The 17,854-nt window shown below is 37.9% G+C and overlaps 1 long non-coding RNA gene and 1 pseudogene across 2 annotated transcripts; both read right to left on the bottom strand.

Moving 5' to 3' along the window:
- Positions 1 to 240: 240 nt before the first annotated feature.
- On the bottom strand, positions 241 to 3,278 carry LOC130743170 (uncharacterized). 2 transcript variants are annotated; one of them, XR_009021374.1, is made up of 3 exons: positions 2,074 to 3,084; positions 836 to 1,927; positions 241 to 744 (listed from the first exon to the last, which is right to left on the bottom strand). It is a non-coding gene; the product is annotated as an uncharacterized LOC130743170 (long non-coding RNA). The 2 variants fall into 2 exon arrangements; XR_009021373.1 differs by having other exon boundaries at positions 736 to 1,927; positions 2,074 to 3,278.
- Positions 3,279 to 4,344: 1,066 nt separating this feature from the next.
- LOC130743169 (probable leucine-rich repeat receptor-like serine/threonine-protein kinase At3g14840) overlaps positions 4,345 to 17,854 on the bottom strand; it is a 28,848-nt pseudogene continuing 15,338 nt past the window's right edge.

Raw genomic sequence — 17,854 nt, 5'->3', positions numbered from 1 at the left:
TATAATCACCTAATAATGCTAATTGCTAGAAATAGAGTAAGGTTTGTTACTCATTTAAACACCTAAACTTCATGATAACTATCTTTCTTAATCATGTGAGACATTAATGTTTAGGATTAGAGAGTTATTGCTATCCACTCATGCGAGACATCGATGAAGTAGGGTTGAAATAGTGTAGATGAATCATATTCTTAGACTTGGTTTATATTTGAATCACTAAAATGGACAAAGGTCAAACAATGAAATCTAATCCCAACAAATTCTCATACCTATTGTTTCTCCATCAATTTATCTGATTTCCTTTTTACTTTCATGTATACACAACCAAACTCTTGGAAATCCATCATTTGAGTCTGTTAACTATTGAACGACATAGTATTACACCTCCTTGTGGATAGGACAAAACCCTTTACTATACTACAATTGAGTCTTGAGAGATTCAAACGTAGAGTAGTAAAAAAACTTTCATTAGTGTTTTAGCCATAAGTGTCTTGAGCCACAGGAGCACCAAACATGTCATCTGGTTTCCTAAAAGCATCCAACGATAGATCAAACTTTCTTTGCTCATAACCATTTGGTACCATCTTTTGCATGGCAGCTAGTAGTCCCTTTCTAATTTCAAGACAACATGAGAATCCTGGACTATACTATAATTGGGGGTTAAGATAATATCCTGCAGCATGCAAAGGTCTATGTAGTTGCTTGTCCCACCTCGCATCAATAATAGCCCATAGAGGTTCATAACTAAAGAATGATATACAATAAGATGTAATTAGTTTCCATTAACTAAAGATCACAAAAGAATAAATTCAATTAAAGATCAAGTTGAAGTTACTTTTTCATGACACCATGAAAAGCTTTTTGTATCATCTCCTTACACTTGTCGATTTCCTCATAAATCAACCTCATTGCTAGCGTATCAGAATCAACCGCATGAAGCACTTTCATAAAAGGATGTGCACCCTTTAACACAAGTTGTAATGTCCTTCCAAAATAGTTTGTCCATAATCATGTCACAAATCTTCTTCCCGTCCCTTGTCTTTGCATATGTTCTTTTCTGTCATTCCTCTGATGCAAACATCCTTTCGAAGGCTCCCCAATTATCATGAAATCACCCTAAGTTCAAATATGATGTCGCAAAGCGAGTGAGGCCTGGTCTAATCAAATCTCTCCCATGGGTATGGAATTGCAACAATGTGATTAGAGTGGTCCTTGAACAGATATAGGGAGTAATCTTTCTTCCTTGTGGAATTGTTAAACTTTGAACTAGAATCTTCTTCTAAAAGTCCTCCAACATCAAATCAATGCAATGTGTGGCACAAAGCGTCCAATACTACATTTCCATTTTCTACATCAGAACCTCCCCGACAACTTTGTAATTTGTCGCATTGTCCATCACAATTTGCACCACATTTTCTTCCCCAACATCTTCAACAATGTCATCCATCATCTGAAACAATCTATATGTTGTCTTGGAGAAATGTGATGCATCAATAGACTTTAAGAAGACTGTCCTTCGATCTATTCACCAAGAAGTTAATAATCGTTCTCCTCCTCTTGTCGGTCCACCCATCTGTCATTATGGTGCAACCTGTCCTCTTCCATTCAGCTTTGTGTGCTTCTAATGTCAGGTTTGTCAATCTGATCTCTTCTTTCAATAGCTTCACTCTTAAATCATAGTAGGAAGGTGCCCGTACCTTGCAATGGAATCAATCATTTCAGTGTATTCATCACATCTAGCCACATTGAAAGGTATTGCATTGTTATAAAAGAAGCATGCAATATATTTGAGAAACTTATGCACTTAATCCCTTCTTAAAGATGTTGTTTATGGTGGTTTGAGTGCTGATCCTCCTTTTCTTCAGCAAATTTGTGAGATCACCCACGGGTAAATCAACTTCTGGTACCTTTCTTTCTTCACCACCACCTTCATTAATAACAATACGTAAACAAAATTTTACATAAATACAACTAAACTCAATCAACCAAGCCTTATTTAACATACAAGCAAGTTGGACAGTTCTATAACAGATTTTAAAATAAAAGTCAATGTTAAAAGTTAAAACACTAAACCTGATATACCAGATTTTTGAACCAAGTTGGCCATCCCCCTTTTCAAAATTTTCTACATTTCCTTTTGCTCATCTTCAGGAACTAATATGCAAGGTGAAATATCCTTATATGAGCCAGCTAAATGATGTTTCAAATGATAAACTCCTCCGGTCAGAACCTTTTCACAATACTTGCATTGAAATTTTTTAGTTTTTCCATCGATTGAGATGCCATGATTCCAACCGGGTCACTTCGGTATCCAAGAGCATTCCTGGGCTTCAACACTACTCTCCTCCTTGAACCAGAAGCAATATCAGCAGTAGCTGAACCAGAGCCTCATCCAACAGTTGTACCAGAACCTTCACCAAAAGGTCCAGAACACCTTCCCACTGCAGAACCCCCTTTCAACACCACCCACATAACCTTCGAATCTAGACCCCCTTCCAACACCACGCACAAAACCTTCCCTTCCAGTTCCAGCCATGATAAGAAACGAGAAACACACACAGAGCAGAGTAAAGAAACAACACCACGGCAAGGATGTAAGTCGCTCCAAGCGGCGGCGACGGAGAAGAACAGAGTCGCATCGAGCAGCGGCGACGACAGAGTATGGGTTTGTGAGAAGAAACGAGGAGAGGCAGAGTATGGTGTTATGCGAGAGGAGAAGAGAGCAGTGGGTTTTGGTTATATGGTGTTAAAACGCAGCGTTTTTGCGTTAATTTTAGGGTTCCAACGTTTTTGCCAAAACGCAGCCGTTTTGGGGGAAAACAAGTCAAAGCGGTTGAAAGTAGGAAAACCGGGTCGAAAACAATAAAATGGGTTGGCATCAGAATCGAACTCGCCTGAAGATTCCACAATTCTGCGATGCACCACAACGATTCCACGCGATCCCAGCAACCAACAATTTCTATCATGATCCAGATCAGTGGAGGTTACTAACATCGTGAAATCGTGCAATTCCACGATCTGGATCACGATTTGAACTACACTGCCTACATCTACTTTGTACCTGCTAAGTGTACAAAAGTGTCATGCATTCAATGCTACACACATTTTTCATGGCTATTTTAAAAATGAAGAATGGAGAGAACAAGACACTGTAGAGAACTTCAATAATTAATTGCCCATTCTGCTCAACCATTCTTCTCGAGCATTAATTGTGCTAGAGATGGTCTTTGTTTTTCTTTTTCTTGATCTCTCTAATCGATACTTCCTTTTGACTACGAATTCGGGAATGATATGTTGTACTAGCAATTTTGTGAGTCACCATGTATTGCTTCAAGAGGCCTTCAAATTGCCTTTCTATGAAGTAGGAACTATATGATTCCAAAGAATCACTTTCTAAATCCTTTTTTGATGATTAACAACGAAACAAATACAATTTTTTGTATTAGTTGTTTGAACTATTTTGCAGGTACTCATAGAGGAAAAGATTATGAGTAATGTTACTTACACACCTCTCTTTTGAGGTGGAAGAGGTGGAATGATGAGAGAGATAGGAAGAAAAGGAAAAGTAAGAGAGAGAAAGTATGAGATGTGATAGATGGTAAGAGGAGAGAGATAGAAACAAAAAGAGGTGGAAATGAAGTGTTTTAAAAATGAGGTGTGTATACATCATTACTGAAAAGATTATCGCTAGAATACATCATAGAAGAAGTTCGAAGTTGCTGATCTTTATGCCTTACCAAGAGAAATATACTAAGATCATGCTGAGAGCATTTTGGAGATAGAAGATTCAAGAATGCTCTGAAGTTGCAATGCTGAAGTCCAACTATGAGCATATGCTGAATGCTAATCACTTGCACCAAGCTGAAGGAAAGGTGTTGGACAAGACTCAGTCGGAGACTTCAAGTTCAAAGATATATCCTGAGCGTACTATAACTCTTAGCTTATCGTTAACATACTATAACAATTGTCCTTGGAATATATGGAAAATAAAACAGATATCAACTTCCCAGGTCTTTGAATTATATTGATCTCAGATTTGACACTTCCGCACCCTAAAATAATCTGAATCTTCATCCTAACATCTAAGATGGGCAATATTTATTAATTACATTGAATTCAAACCATGAAATTTGAATATACGACGATACAAGCCTTCATTTCCTCATTTGATTTGGAAACTCCATTTCTTCTTGAATCTTTCTCAGCTTAGACAATTAACCATTCTTGGACTTGATAGAACCATGCATTCTTTGTTCTAAAAAATGTTTCCTAAACATCTGAGTTTCAAACTTAAAGACTTTATTTTGATTATCATAAAAGAATCTCCCAATTATTAGAAAAAGAAAAATCAAACCCACAGGTATTTATTATTTAACTGTCAGAAGTTCAGTAAACTCTTCTATAAAAGTTATAAAGAACTATAATTATGCAAGAAATGGTGGATGCAAGTATAAGATCTACAATGTGAAGAAACTCCTATAGATCACTGCCAGAATAGTCCATGTTGAGGGAATTTAGATCTGTATCAGACATAAAAGCTCCAATTTCATCAATTGAGATGCTCTCTTCTTGAGTCTCATGGTTCTTATTATGTTCTCTCTGCTGGTGAAACTGTTGGTTTGTGTCAGACACCACCTCTCGTACAACAGTTTTGCCTTCAAGCATGCTCACGACTGAAACCATGGTGGGCCTCTGCGTCGGAGAAACTTGTGTGCATATAAGGGCCACATTGATCATGACCATTACTTCTTCTTTTTTAAAGTTTTCACCCAACCACTCATCAACTAGGTCCATTATGTTACCTTCTTCTTTCAAGAGATGCACCTGGAAAAATGAAATACAAACAGAAATTAGGCACTAGCAAACATTGACGAATTTGGATTCTCTGCGGTAAAAGCAATCCTAAATTCACGCAATTATTGAATCTGATCTGCGTGATCTTGATCAAAAGGTGCAGATTTCTTGACTGCGTGAATGTAGGATTATCCTAACTGCAGGGAACTCAAATCCAGCATTGACGACACTAAAGTTGGATAACTTCTTGTGGAAAATACAACAGATTTTGTTAAATCACAGTAAGTGTAAATTCATAAATGCATGAATTACCCAATCAACAAGAGAGAAACATTCTTCCTTTGGCCGGTTCATGGTGTTGCTCTTCCCACTAACAATTTCCAAGGTAACAACTCCGAAACTATAAACATCTACTTTCTCTGTCAAATAACCATGCATTGCATATTCAGGAGCCATATATCCACTGCAATGTTGAAAATTCATTTATTAGCTGCAGATAATACATCTTCAAAGTCATAATAAGTGGGATAAACTAAATTTGGAGACATAACTCTCCTTTTCTTTCCGTCTTCTTCACAACGAAATCACAAATACAAAATCATATATATCATAAAACAAATTTCACAAAAAAAAGAAGTAAATATACGAGAGCTTACTAAGTCCCAGCTACTCTGGTGGTTATATGGGTATAGCGGTCATCTTTGAGCTTGGCTAAACCAAAATCAGATATCTTTGGATTGAGATCTTTATCCAATAACACATTAGTGGCCTTGATGTCTCTGTGAACTATCTTTAGCCTTGATTCTTCATGGAGGTATGCCAAACCTCTAGCAATACCAACACAAATCCTCTTCCTTGTCGACCAGTCCAACTTCAATTGACATTTTTCTTGGGCTTCATTTGTAATTATCATAGAAATCAGACAACATAATAATACGGTGATGCATATATATGCTTTGTTTACAAGATTAAAGATTAAAATTACTAAAAGAGCAACCAAACTTGTCATTAGAGAAAAAAAATTACCAAACAACGCACGAGCTAGGCTATTGTTTTCCATGTATTCATATATCAACATCAACTGATCTCTCTCCATACAACATCCATAGAGCTTAACTAGACATGGGTGTTGCAAAGCAGAAATCATGCCAATCTCATTTACAAACTCACGATTTCCTTGCCTTGATTTAGAAGAAAGCTGCTTAACTGCTACTACTGTGCCATCTGAAAGAACACCCTGCATTTCAAGGATTGGCATTTATACTATTTTTTCTAATTTTGGAAGTTGAAAAATGTAACAGCAATATTAGATTAAATTATGTTCAAATAAAAGCAAAGATCGTCTGGAATACCTTGTAAACAGGACCGAACCCTCCCTCTCCAATCTTAAAAGAAATATCAAAGTTGTTAGTTGCTGCTTTGATTTGCCGTAAGGTGAATAAGCCAGTTTGAAGATCTAAACCTCTTAGCTCTGCTGGTTTAAGAAAAAAAATCAGAGAAATTTGTTGGGTAACTTCCACATCATTACATTTACAAGAGTATAAATTATAAAAAACACAGTGGCATTGTTGGATAGGAAATCCAAATGCTGTCTAACAGAGTTTGCCAGATGCAAGTCATGCAATCAAATTCATACCTAGGCTTGTAACCAAAAAAATTCATACCTAGGCCATGGCAGAAATTTGAAATTTCGCTTGAAGGAAAGGGAAGCAAAACTTATATGCCAATTTAGTAAGACAAACTATTTGACAGTGCAACAGTCCACAAATTAATTTGAGCTACCATGGTCCAAAAAGAAAAAAACAAGAAAAAGAGAGAATGAGCTCAATCATAAAAAGAAAAAAAAAACTATCAATTAATATGTTATGTCATGGGTCTTCGAGACTCAAGTTCAAACATAAGGAGCACAGGCCCACACATGGTCTCAGATGTTTGGCTTGAGTACAAGTCCAAACAAAATTAAGCAAGTCCAATAAGACTAATCCAGTTGGACTCTAGGGAATGTTAAACGATAAATACCCACATTGGTAAGTTGAACAGCACATATGTAGTATATAAGTGCATGTGCTACAAGTCCATAAAATAAAAAAGGCATTTTTGAAATACACAGCACCTACAACTAAGCCAAAACACTGCCCACCCTACAACAATAATTGTGCTTGCGATTCTAAGTCCAACAAAAACCTAGGTAATACTTAGGTTCAGTTAAGACCAGAAGGTACTGGTAAAAATAGGGTCCCTATCACTAACAATGTTAGCAGGAGCACCATGTAGTCTATAGATCTCCTTCAGAAAAATATCAGCAAGTTTTGGAGCTGTATAAGGGTGAGATAAAGGAATAAAATGAGCATATTTGCTCAGCCTATCCACTATGACCCAAATAGTCTCCTTTCCATGGGACAGTGGCAGCTTGTCAATGAAGTCCATGGCAATACTTTGCCATATGCCACCTGGAATAGGCAAAGGTTGCAACAAGCCAGGTTTAGCCACAGTTTCATACTTGCATCTCAAGCAAGTCTCACACTTTTGGATAAAGAGAGACACATCTCTGCTCAATCCCTTCCAATGGAAGAGAGACTTGATTCTATGGATAGAAGCTTTAATACCAGAATGCCCTCCTTGATGTGAAGAATGTAACCACTGTAAAATTAACTCCTTCACATGCAGATCTGCAGGAACAACCAATCTATGCTTCCTGAATAACAAATCATCCACCACCTTGTAATGAGGATGAGAAAGGGGACCTGCTAAAACTTGATCCTTGAGCAGCTGAAGTGTTGCACCAGAAGCATAAGCCTTAAGGATGCAATCCCACAATTCAGTGGAAATAGAAGAAACTGAAAGTTGCAGTAGTTCTCCATGAGTGGCTCTGGACAATGCATCAGCCACCACATTCTCTTTTCCCTTTTTGTACTGAATGACATAGGAGAGGCCCATGAGCTTGGTAACCCATCTATATTGAACTGGAATACACAGCCTCTGCTCCAATAAGAACTTTAAGCTTTGCTGGTCAGTGAGTATAGTGAAGGGCTGAATTGATAAGTATTGGTGCCATTTTGTAACAGCATGCACCATTGCCAACAACTCTCTATCATAAACTGAAAGGAGTCTATTCCGAGGGGAAAGAACCTTACTGATAAATGCAAGAGGATGTGCATTCTGGAGCAAAACAGCCCCTATGCCTGTGCTAGAAGCATATGTTTCAACCATAAATGGTTTGGACAAATCAGGAATAGCCAAAACAGGAGCTTCAGTCATAGCTTGTTTCAGCTGAAGAAATGCCTTATGAGCAGCCTCAGTCCATAGGAAACTATCCTTTTTAAGTAGGTCAGTAAGGGGAGATTCCAGAATACTGTACCCCTGGACAAACCTCCTATAGTAGCCAGTAAGGCCCAGAAATCCCCTTAACTGTTTCATTGTGACAGGTTCAGGCCAATCTTGAACTGCTTGTACCTTAGCTGGATCAGTAGAAACACCATTGGCAGTGAAGAAAGCACATTTTCTTTGCTTAACAAAGAAAGAATGAGTTCTAAGAATAGGAAAGACCGCCCTAAGATGTTGAATATGTTCTTCCACAGAGGTACTGTAAACAAGAATGTCATCATAGAAAATCAAGACACTTTTCCTGAGTTGAGCAGCAAAGATGGAATTCATGGCACCTTGAAAGATTGAAGGAGCATTGGTTAAGCCAAAAGGCATAACCACATATTCATATTGCCCTGAATGAGTTTGAAAAGCTGTCTTTTCAACATCCTCTGGCCTTATTCTCAGTTGATGATACCCAGCCCTCAAATCCAGTTTAGAAAAAACTGTCGCACCTCCTAACTCATCTAGTAAATCCTCCACCAGTGGAATTGGAAATTTAGCTTTAATCGTCATCTCATTCAACCTCCTATAATCCACACACATTCTCCAACTCCCATCTTTTTTCTTAATCAAAACAACTGGAGAAGCAAAAGGAGATGAGCTAGGTTGAATTACCCCTGAATCCAATAATTCATTCACCATATTATCTATCACATCTTTTTGGACTGGTGGATATCTATAAGGTCCAAGAGAAACAGGGTTAGACCCTTCCTTCAAGAAGATCTTATGGTCATGAATTCCCGTAAAAGGAGGTAAGGCTTTAGGTTCTGCAAACACATCCTGGAATTCTTGCAACAACAAAGCTTGTTGATGTGCTACCCCACCCTGAGAACTCTCAGCCGCAGTGAGATTACAGCAGACTAAGCCCTCACAACAAGGAATCAAATGCAACATACAACAGAGTTTATCTTCTAACATCATATGATTCAATTTAGCAGAAGAAACTACCCTAGGAACCTTTTCCTCAAAAGCATGCAATTTTACTGGAATATCTCCCATTGTAAATTCCATAACCAAGTTAGCAAAATCCCAAGATATTTTACCCCACTGTTTCAGCCATTGCATACCCAAAATTAAATCACAGCTAGTGAGAGGTATAGCAATAGTATTGGCAGAAAAATTATAACCTTGCATCTTCCAGTGGACATCCTCACACCATCCTGCACCTTGTATCAATCCACCATCTGCTACTGTGATTTGGATAGGTTGTAGAGGCTTTAATTGTACTATGCCTGCTTGGCACAATTTCTGGTTAATGAAATTGTGTGTACTGCCAGTATCCATAAGCACAAAAATCCTCCTCTTCCCAATCCACCCTGTCATCCTCATCATAGGTTCTTCTGATGAATCCCCATGTAAAGCATTGAGAGAGACAGTAGGAACACTTGGTGCAACTTCATTGTCCTCTTGTACCACTTCTCGTTCCTCATTGGCTGGCTCCATGTGATCCACCTCCATCAAAAACACCTGTAACTTCTTTCTTTGAGAACACTCATGGCCCGGAGAATACTTCTCATGGCAAAAGAAGCAGAGATTCTGAGCTCCATGCTCATCCATCTCCTTTGGAGTAAGCTTCTTCTGGAAAGTGTAGTTTGGTTTTCCCAGAATACTCTTCTGCGAATTGTCAGGTTGAGTTCTTTTGTCAGATTGGAACACCTTCTTCTCAGCAGAAATACTTGGAGTTTTCTTCTCTGACCAACTTCCATAGCTTCTGGAAGCAGGACCCATTCTCTTCTGCAACAGTTCAAAACTCTTCTCCTAAAGCTTCGCCATTCTCGTGGCCTCCAACAATGTTCGAGGAGCGAACATCTTGACGACATTGCTGAGTTCTGCATTGAGACCTCCAAGATAGCACTGCAATTTCTGATTTTCTGTCAATTTTGTGCGTCCTATCAGATTATCAAAAGCTTCTTGATAATCATCCAAACTTCATGTTTGTGCCAAACGCTTGAGTTCTTCCATGGGAGAATCAAATTCCAATCCCAATCGGATCTTGATTGCTGCCGCGAAATCCGCCCAAGACATCCTTCCCACTGTGCTCTATGCTCTGTTCCAAGCTCTGGAACCATCGAAACGAGCTCTCATCGAGTGCGATGCTAGCAACTGCAACTCGATCACCTTCCGGCGACGAATCCAAAGCAAAGAAACGCTCACACTTCGCGAGCCAAGAATCAAATTCGTCGTGATTGAACTTTGGGAAATCCAAACGCGTCAACCGAGTAGCGACACGGTGCTCGTCGTCGCCTCCGCCACGAGTCTGTCGCATTTGAGTCAAATCCGTCACCTGCAACCCAATGCCTCTCATCACCTCCTGGAAGCCATTGAACTGAAGCTCAATGCGTTCTTCCAGTTCACGCATGTTGCAATGCTGGGTTCGATCGTTGCTGCGATCCTTTCCTCCGCCTCACGAATCGCGCTCTGCCACCGTGTAGCGTCAGCCATGGCGTTCCGAGAATCGTAGGCTCTAGATACCAATGTTAGGATTAGGGTAGAAAGAGGGAAGAACAGAGAGAGAATCAGAGAGAATAGAAGAAGAAGTTTATTCATCTGCAATCATGAATATTACAATGGCTTTTCACAGCTTATATACACTGTTGTTATTCAACAAACGTAACAAACTAACAAACTCATAACCGACTCTAACAAACTCAACAAGCTATTTAACAACTTCTTAACTGTCTAACCACTATCAACCGTAACATTGTGTGCCCTCCCAACTGGTCGGATCAGGGGACATGCCTTTCAGTTAAAGTATCACGAGCCCAACCCGAGCTCATATATCTCAACAGGTTCATTTAAGGTAAAAACCACCTTACCTATTTAGTAATAGTCGTGGGGGAGCACATGCAACAAGAAAACACAGATCCCGAAGGCAGAGGAGTCAGGAGCAACACGGAGCAGCGATTCATGGGACAAAGGAGACAAATAGTACATACGGACCAAGAACGCATTATCTGACGGCTCACATGCCTAGAAGAAGAAAAGCACAGCAGTACTACAGGACAATTAGGGATGGCAGAGAAGCCCGAACCCATGGGCACCCGACCCGACCCGATTTTTTTGGGTGAAAACCCGAGTTAATGGGTTCGGGTTCGGGTTCGGGTTTTACCCGATTGCTGAAAGTGTTTTCGGGTTCGGGTTTTGGTTTGGCTAAACCCGCACCCGAACCCGGTTTGTATAAGTGAAATTCCAGATATATCCTTAGGTATATATATGTTATTAGAATAGAATTAGGGTTTGAGGTCACAACTTTCTTCTCCACTTTCAGATCACGGCTTTCTTCTCCTCTTCCAGTTCTGCTCCGTTTCCTTCTTCCGCCCACGGAGCTGCCATTCTCCTCTTCCACTCTTGCTCCGTCTCCTTCTTCCGTCCACGGAGCTGTCGTTCTCCTCTTCCAGGCCCGCTCCGTCTCCTTCTTCCGTCCACGAAGCCACCGTCCAAGCGTCCACGCCTCCACGGAGCCGCGCGTCACCTCTGCATTTTTTCTCAGACCCCATGCACAAGTAATGGCCATGGCTTTGTTTCTCTGACCGTGGTTGATTGAGTTTGATTTTCAATTCATCTTTTTATTTTTTTAATATCTGAGATGAAAAGGGGGTTATTTTAATTTAATTTGATTTCATAGCTTCTAATTGATGATCAAATTTGAAATATTGCTTATCTTCAGTTGGTTCTGGAAACCACCTTTGATTGATTCTGCATTCATTCAATTTCAAACCACCCTTCTTCACATTCACCTTCAACTGAACCACCATATCCTCTTCTTCTTTCCTCTGCCACTAAAGAGCTGAGATTGCTTGATCATGCTTCCAATTATTCTGGGATTCATTTGTCCTTCACTCTTCAGGTATTTTCCTTGGAACTCAGCTCATCTTTTACTATCTTTTCATGTTTTAGTTTTAGAGTAAATAGCAAAGTTCAGTTACTGTTATTAATAGAATAGAATACGTTTAAAGTACTTGATCTTTTGTTCAGTTTAATCAAATACTCTGTAACTGTTTCATTTCACCAATGCCTTAATACTTGATGGTTTGGTTATTGATAGGAAAGGCTGATGTATGGTAAACAAATATATTCAAATTTGGAGGTGTCTGGAGCAATTATTTGTGCATTTACCTGGTTTATTGCTTTATGAACCTGAGGTTTGAGCATTTAAGAGCCTAGGAAGATTGAGACTGAGAGGTTAAAAACTTAAACAATTACCAACTTCCCATTACAAGATCTTTGAATGTGTTGTATACTTGTATTAGCTGGAAAGTTTAAAGGGTCTATCTTGGTTCTGAGTTTTTATCAGTTTATTGAGCTGTTCTCTGAGAAAAATATCAAATTGATATTCTTTTTTCCAAAGGAGCCTGAAGCTTGCCTTGGTTGTTTGTTATGCTTTTCACTGTTTAAAATGTAGTTGCAAGGTATAGAAAATTTTGACTGCACTTCAGGAATTTTTAGATGCTTACCCGCTTCTTCCACTAGTCTAGTACAACTTGAACCTAAGAAGAGACTATATTGAATTTGGATCAACTTCAAGTGTTGTTTTTTTTTTTGAACGTTTTCAAGTGTTGTTACTTGCATAACTAGTAGAAATTCCCTTCTTATATTGCTACTTGTGCTAACAATTTCAGTTCCAAAATGTATCGGCTTGATAAACATAGATTAACTTATGTGTTGGCAGTGCTTGAATAATGCCATGGACCTTTTACAGTTTTACTAGATAAATATGTCAGTAAGGAATGTCTATTACTTTCATAAAACATCACAAATTGTTGGATTTGTATTAATTAGCTTTGTATCTTACGTTACTTTGGTCAGATTCATTGTATATACATCAAATAGTGAAATTAAAATCTGTTCATTCATGATTAGATTAACATATATATATATATATATTGATATTCAGTTGTCTGTGGTGTGCATTCACACATGGTCTTCATTCTGCTCTCTTGTAAGTAAGCCATTAAGAAATAGCTTATTCTGTTTGAACTTTGAAGGAGCATGTCAGCAAGATACTAGCATGAAATTAGGATTCAAGAAGATTAATTACAAATTTGGAAATCCATGTTTAACCATTAGTGAGTATTCTCTTTGCAAACATTGTTGTTTACTTTTTCTGATTTTGTTATTGATGTTATACGGAAAATGGATCAAGTGAACACAACTCCGGAAGGAACTTCTAATCCTACACAAGAAAGCATGTATGAACCAAGTCCGGAAGGATCTTCTAATCCTACACCTGAAGGTCTGTCACTAAATGATTCAACTCATGATGGGCAAGATGCTGCAGATTCAACACAACCTCCAACAAAGAAGCCAAAAAGTGAGGTATGGAATGATTTTGATAAGGTTAAAGTGAATGGGGAAGTAAAGGCAGTATGCAAGTGGTGCAAGAAACATCTTAGTGGCAATTCAACGTATGGAACAACTCACTTGCGTGGTCATGCAAATAGGTGTATTCAGAAGTTGATTAAGACGAGAGGCCATAACAAAGGGCAAACATTCATCATGCCTAAAGCCATCCAAGGCAAGCAAGAGATAGGCTTTGGAAATTATGATGCAGAGAAAACAAAGAAGTTGATTGAAAATGCAATTGTCATGCATGATTATCCACTATCAATAGTGGATCATATTGGTTTTAGGAGAATATTAGGTTCTCTCCAACCATTGTTTCTAGTTCCTAGTCGAAACACTATCAAGAAGGAGATTTTGAAAATCTATGATATTGAGAGGCAATGTACTATGAAGATGTTAGACACTCATGAAGGAAGAGTGGCCATTACCACAGACATGTGGACTGCAAGCAACCAAAAAAAGGGTTACATGGCGGTCACAGTTCACTACATTGATGGCACTTGGACTTTACAAAGTCGAATTTTGAGGAAATAAAGTTTAAATTTCTTTTATCCTACTAGCTGTTTTTGTATGATAAAATTTTTAAATGTAAGTTAGTTATTTATGTTCCTTGTTATTTTAGGTTCATTTATGTTCCAGCCCCTCACACGAGTGAAAGACTTTGTCAAGTACTTGTTGAATGTTTGATGGACTGGAACATTGACTCAAAATTGTCTACAATCACTTTAGACAATTGTGCTGCAAATGATAAAATGATTGACCTTGTTAGGAATAAGTTGCAGTTGGAGTCTTTGATAAAGGATGGGTCTTTATTGCATATGCGTTGTTCTGCGCATATCTTAAACTTAATTGTTAAAGAAGGCCTACAAGTGGTGAAGGATGGTGTAGAAAAGATTCGGGAGAGTGTGGGGTATTGGAATGGTACCCCAAAAAGGCACGAAAAATTTGAAGAAACAGCTAGACAATTGAAAATTAATTGTACTAGAGGCTTAGTAAATGATGTTCCAACTAGGTGGAACTCAACATTTAAGATGCTTGAGTCTGCCATACCATACAAGGATGTATTTGTTCGGCTAGCTCAACGTGAAAAGCTATACACTTGTTTGCCAAGTAATTCACAATGGCAATTTGCAAAGGATGTTTGTGGGTGTTTAGGATTGTTTAATGATATAACTGAGTTGGTTTCTGGTACCAAATATCCAACTGCCAATCTTTATTTTCCCAAGATTTGTAAGATTAAGTTGGAAATAATTAGATGGCAGAGCTCCTCTAATACATTGATTAAGGAGATGGCAAATAGGATGATGGAAAAATTTGAAAGTTATTGGAGTGTGATACATGATGTCATGGGAGTTGCTACAGTTCTGGATCCTAGGAACAAGTTGGTAGTGCTTCGGTTCTATTTTGCAAAGTTGTATGCTAACAACTCAGTTGCACAAGTGAAAAGAATCCAAGATTTGTGTTATGATTTGCTCTCTGATTATCAAAGCAAAAACAATTCTATTGAAAGCTCTCCATTGATTGATACTAATGTTGTTCATGATGACCCTTTGGAGGAAGAATGGGAATCGTATGTTGAGAGGGAGGAAGAAGCTAGCTCTACAAATACTAAATCTGAGTTAGATCATTATTTTGGTGAGAAAGTCTTAAAGAAGGCACCACCTGATTTTGATATTTTAAATTGGTGGAAGGCAAATGGAGGACTTTACCCAACACTTCAAACAATTGCAAGAGATGTGTTAGCTATTCCTATCTCTTCAGTAGCTTCAGAATCGGCATTCAGCACTAGTGGTCGAATATTGAGCCCTCATCGAAGTCGACTTCATTGGACTACTGTAGAGGCTTCGATGTGTGCTAGGAGTTGGCTATGGTCTAATGAGAGTGATGGTAAAATTTTAAAATTTTAATTCAATATCATTTAATTTCAAATTATGTTTATATATTGTCAACTAATCATTCTTTGGTACTCTATGTGAGATATTTGTAGGGAATTTGAATTCTAGTGTTGCACAAGAATATGCTACGGTATTAAATGAAATGGAGTCCGATGACGAAGGTATTTTATTCTTCATTTGCTTTGAATATGTTATTAATGTTAAGCTTCGATGTTTTATTTAATTTTGACTTCTTATTACAGCTGAAATAATAGATGGTTTGAGTTACCGTTTTGATGATTAATAGCTACTGCATCTATGCTTTAATGCATAACACGGTTAGTATTATTGTTAACTTTGATTACAATAACTTGTTTCAATGTTGCTTTAAGAAAAATTACTAATGAGCTGCTTAACGTGAATATAACAAGTTGATGTTGAAGATTGTGGACTTTAGATAATTGGATTGAGCTATTGAGAACTGTTGTTTTAATTTGGAAGAGGGTGTTGTTGAAGATTGTTGTTTTAATTGTATGCTTTGAGTTTTTCCTTGTGTTGGATTTATGCTTGATGTTGAAGACTTTGAATTGTTGAGTTTATCTCACTTTTATTTTACTTGTGGTTTTCAAATGTAATTGAGAAGCTTAAGGACCCATGAATTTTGTAATTGAGAAGATTAAGACTGTTGTTGTCTTTTTAATTGCTTATAATACTATGATTGAGGCACTTGCTAAGGGTCATCATGCTCTTCAAAAAAATGGTGGAGAATAATTGTCAGCCTAATGAATTTACATACAATGTGTTTTTTCTGATTTTGATTGTAAAAACTAAAAAGCAATGAAATTTGTTAAGAAAGTAATGTTATTCAAGGTTAGACCGGGTTGCAACCGGGTCGGGTTTTATTCTTCGGGTCAGGTTTCCGGGTTCAGCTGTTTGTTTGAGGTCGTGTGCGGGTGTGGGTACGGGTCGGGTGAACCCGAAACCCAATGGGTTCGGGTGTGGGTTTAAGTTCACCACCCATTTCGGGTTCGGGTGCGGGTGCGGGTTTTTGATTTCGGGTTTGGGTTTGGGTTTTCCAAAACCCGCACCCTACCCGACCCATTGCCATCCCTAAGGACAATGTAAATTGGGCTGAAGTAAGTAAGCCCGATGGACTAGATAAAAGGAGCCTACAGAAAATTGGAATGCATGTTGACATGTTCACTTGTAAACTGCATAGGGCAATAATAACAGTGACTAAAGTTTCTCCCCCACTGATATCATCGTGCTTAGATTAGACAAAAAGTTGGATAATGGATTGATCACAATGACCTATGTTCCTTAGACAAACAAGCTACGTAATATTCTAACTAAGAGCTTGACAACAAAGTGGTTTCAATAACTTGCTTACAGATAAAAGTAGTAAAATGAAACCCTTAGGGTTTGTAAAATGAGAGAAGAAGAAAAAGGGCTTTGTTTCCCTTGTGATGAGAAATATATAAATATCTTAGGGGGATGATTTTGGAGGAACTTCATAGTTATAAGTTTGTTAAAGGTTATTGGTATAGTCAGTTAGAAGTTTGGTACAAGTTGTAAGAGGGTCTGTATGCTATATTAAGCCCTGCAGCTAAGAATAGTGGACTTTGGCCAGTGAATGACGTTGTAGGAGAATCCTTGGACCACTCAAATAATTTTTGCATCAATATCAATATGCACCAACTCTGGGTACATCACTTAATAATCCTATCTTTCGATAATTAATTTTAAAATTCTCTCATTATTGGTACCAGTTTTATCCCAATATGAGCATGCAAATTTGTTCAATCAATATATACTTCCAGACAAAACACTGATAGAAATACATATGACAAGTAACTCATCCAGATGATTTTTAGTTTTAATCACCAAAAACATGATATTTGGTTACTATCATTCTTCTTGAGTATCATACTATCATTCAAGCAACAAAGCATAATTAGTTACTAATTTACAGTACAAGACAATATTATAATTATGTTAACCATATCATCAAGTAACTAGTGTCCTTAAAAGGTATTTACATTACACAAACATTTTTACCAAAATAAATTCTTTTTCAGTATTTATCTTTCAAGATTTGAGTCGTACAAATAATCATACTATGCATTTAAAGAGAATTCCCAAACCTTGACTGATTTATATTCTCCTGTAAATTAACATTTCGTCGTTGTGAAATCCCAATATGTCAAAAAATGTTGGTAATAATGATAATTATAGTAGCTACTTAATTCTTACCTATTTCTTGTGAATCTTTCTGTCTTAGACATCCTCTCCACCAAGCTATACCAAATACCGTGATGATAGCAAATGCTCCAGCAGCTACAGCTAAAACAATAGACCGCACTGGCATGCGCCGCATACCAGTTCCACTTTCCACTGGGGGTGTAAATTCTGCTTGATCATGATATAACATAAGTGATTTTCATATATATTAGGTCAAATGACTATATTGATTATGA

The sequence above is a fragment of the Lotus japonicus genome, chromosome 3 (genome assembly GCF_012489685.1).
Source record: "Lotus japonicus ecotype B-129 chromosome 3, LjGifu_v1.2".
Lineage (NCBI taxonomy): Eukaryota > Viridiplantae > Streptophyta > Magnoliopsida > Fabales > Fabaceae > Lotus > Lotus japonicus.
Note: the sequence above shows the minus strand (reverse complement) of the source record. Positions and strands in the feature narration are given on the sequence as shown.